Genomic DNA, 3,979 nt, shown 5'->3' on the forward strand with positions numbered 1-3,979 from the left:
GTTGGAGACGGCCATCTGAGCATTACTAGTCATAGAAACCTCTGGCAGTGACCAAGACTGGCGAGTTTGTGACCGTGAGATCCGCGTATAACGGCCGGCGCGAGACTCTAAGCGACATTGAGAATCGGATGAAGGAGTGTAATTTAGAATAAAACAGAGGAATCAGACATCCGTCCAAATTTCACAATTATTAATGATAAAAGTTAAATGTAAACTAAATGAGAAGTCGAGATATTATTAAATTGGAGTCAGATAAAATAGAGTTAATTAAGTGAAATGTGCTTTCATGCAAATACTGTTTCACTAAACAAAGGAAGACAAGAACACGTGTGAAGCCTTCGCCACGCCTCTGGATACCATCATTGGACCAGTGGGTGGTGCCTTACAACGTCAGGATGAGGCAGTCGGAGATCCTGAAGAGGGACTTCAGGAGTCTGATCGAGACTGTACGCATGCGACGCATCGCCCACGGCGAGGATCATCGTATCAGGGCCGCTTCCTACCTACCGACGAGGGAAGGAAAAGTTCAGTAGACTATTTGCGCTAAATAAATGGTTGATGTCATGGTGTATTGAATAGAAGCTGCTCTTTGTTAATAATTTTTATCTGTTCTGGGAGCGACCTAGGCTCTTCCGCCCTGACGGCCTGCACCCCAGCAGTATCGGAGCGGATCTTCTGTCAGACAACATCTCAAAGACGCTATGCACCGTTTGACTATGTCTCCCACCGGTAAGTCAAAACTAACCATAGTCTGTGTTCCTCCCACTCATCTGTTATAAATGTTACTGCTTCCAAATGCATAGAGACTGTGTCTGTCCACCGAATAATACTACAAAATAATAATTTAGGCAAAACTCAGAGAAAAGGTACGGTAGGCCTACATGTGTGTGTAAAAGATCAGGATGGCACCACCTCTGCCTCATTTTGAGCCAGGAAAAACCCTGGTACGTCGCTCAGTGGTCCGGTCCAGATACGTCCTAACAACATAACTGTGTTAACTGTGTTTATGCATTGTGACAATAATATGATAACTTGACTTAATAAAATATTAGTGCTATTTCTAATTGGTTCAGTCAGTGTGGAAGAACTTGACTGATTTGCATAAAGTGGGGGTGTCAAACTCAGTTCCTTGAGGGCCACAGCTCTGCACGGTTTATCTTCAACCCTAAAAATCATGTAATTAATTACTCATCCTCAAGTTGTTCCAAACCTGTGTACATTTCTTTGTTTGGTTGAACACAAAGAAAGATATTTGGAAGAATGTTAGGAACTGAGATTTCTGTGGCACCATTGACTACTACAGCAGAAAGAAAATAGCATAATTTGTTTTGTTCTGTTGAACACAATATACACAATATATTTTTTTAAGAATTTAGGAAAATAAACAGTTCTGGGGCATTTACATTTATGCAGGGGGAGCTCTGTCAACCTGATGTTAAGCATTATTTTAATGTAATTTATTGAAGTTAGATATATGTATCCCATAACAATGCTACATACAACCGTAAAAGGTTGTCATAAATTACCTACTGGATTATTCTAGTTTTAATTACATTTGATATTAAGTCAACCTATTCAGCAATTATCTAGATTTTTTAACTTGACGCTTCAGAAAATTCCCCTGAAGCACTAGCTGCAGGAGCACAAGCCTGGCCGCTCTCATCAAAGAGGGTCATGCAGGAGCAGAGCGTTCATGTATACAGGCAGCCCCTTCAACTCCCCTCCCAAACAATGCACACAAAACGTTTGTGTATCCCCACCCGCATGTCTCTTGGGCAGAGAGGACCACACTGCTTACACTGCTTTTCTCTTGCCATTCTTATTTTCTCTTGTTTCTTTTTTAGGGCAAACACACACACAGAGAGTTTGCTCAAATGCTGAAGCAAACGCTGTGTTTGAGTTTCCGCTTCGTAGATTCTGTTGTTCACTGTTAAGCATCACATGGTGATGTAACGGCACTCAGGAGTTTCAGACGTTCTTCAGACACAATCAGTATTGTAAAATTGCAAAACTGTAAATGTGAAAATGCATGATTGGAGCTTGCAAACCCTAATGTAGAATTATATCAATTTAAAAAAATGTTAGGAACTATCTCATTCAGTACACAAAATAATAAACTTCATACGTTTTTATTTTTTTACAGGGTCTTTAGTATTATTTTTATATAAAGATTAGATACAACACCTGGAATGAATGAATCCTTGCAGCAGTTGTAAAGCATACCAGGATACAGAGGTCTTCCTAGCGCTGCCATTTCAATTGGCTCTGATTCCATGACTCTAGAAAAAGAAAACATAATTAGTAATGAGCATAAGAGTAATGCTAAAAATTTGTAGTCAGCGATCTAAGAATCACACTGAAGACTTTTTTTGCCACGAGAAGCACCTTTTTTATTGTGTTCTATTGGCAGTGAGTGTATTGCACGCTGTTTATGGATGACAGGCTCCTCGCGTTTTTGCCTGAGAGTTTGGAGGGCCTGAAGTTGATAAAAAATCAATGGAAACCTACATTGTCTAATCGAATGAATAGCGGGCCTTCCGCTGTGGTGACGGAACTTTGCAGTTGCTTGAAATGTTCCGAGACTGCAAATGATGAAAGAGAATCTTGGGTAACACTTTACAATAAGGTTCTACAAGTTAATGCTTTCGCTAACATTAAAAAATACTGTACAAGTTTTGTTCATTGTTAGTTCATCTTAGTAAATGCTGAAATTACAGTAACATTACAGGAACTTTCACTGTAAAAATGATTCTGTGCCTTGTTAGATTTAATAAAAAGAAAGTAGTAAAATATACTGAACTAAAAAAAAACAGAAACACAATTATATTAAGCTAAAATAACGTAAAAATCAAAGGAAAAAATAATCTAATTTCTGTTAAGATTTTTATAATTTTTCTTGAGTAATTTTAAATGAACAAATTAGGGTTAGTTGGATTGAATTCAACTCTTGTCACATGCTGGTGCTGACAAACACTCGAGAGACGATGATAATCCAATAATATTTTTTATTAACAATCCAAGCTCATGAAGAAATCAGAAATCACACCACAAGCAACATATAACAAAACAATACCTGACACGGTGACTGAAATGAGTGTGAGCAGGTTGAAAAGGTCTGTTATTACTTCATTTGGAATAGTCATGAATATTAATGTTGAGCTCTGCTCTGATTGGCTGTTTCACTGCGCTGGCTCATGCCACTAGCTCACACAACAAACAGATTGCTACTGTCAGGCGTAGGGCTGGGTATCGTTCCAAAATTTTCGATTTCGATTCCGATACCGAAACCTTGACTTCGATACAGATTCCTAAACGATACCTTTTTCGATACCAATTTTTCTTTTTGTTTAAAAAGAAAAAAGGAACAAAGTGTAACCAACGCAATACATTAGTGTTAATGGTTTTAATAAAGTTTAAACGGTTTTTAGTTGGAAATTATCAGTTTGTCGTCAGTATGTGAGGCTCACAGCTGCATAAAATCTTTAAATCACTCAGCATGTCTGCTTTTTCAGGAGACAAGCAAGAGTGCTCCTGACTGATAATGTCCCCAGCAGTATAAAATGTACTCTCTGAGGGAGTTGATGGTGCTGGCACATCAGACAGCATCCCAGGTTACTGGACTCATGAAGACAGCATAGATGGAATCATTTGTAGTGTTTTATGTGTCTGACTCTTCTCTGTAGTGTTACTGGCAGTCATCTCTGTCCTCCGCAGCCAACAGCTCTTTAAGGGAGCTTTGGCCTCCTCTGTGAACAAATAAAGAAAAAATATAAAACACTGTTGAGGTAAATGCAAACAAGTTAATTTTGTTTTGAAAATGAAATGGAAAAATAAGATGTCTTTAATTTGTCCTAATCAGTTACGGTCAGCCTTAAAGGGATAGTTCCCCCAAAATGAAAATTCTGTCATCATTTACTCACCCTCAGGTTGTTTGAAACCTATATTAATTTCTTTGATCCGATGAACACAGAGAAAGATA

This window comes from Triplophysa rosa, linkage group LG12, assembly GCF_024868665.1.
Source record: "Triplophysa rosa linkage group LG12, Trosa_1v2, whole genome shotgun sequence".
Lineage (NCBI taxonomy): Eukaryota > Metazoa > Chordata > Actinopteri > Cypriniformes > Nemacheilidae > Triplophysa > Triplophysa rosa.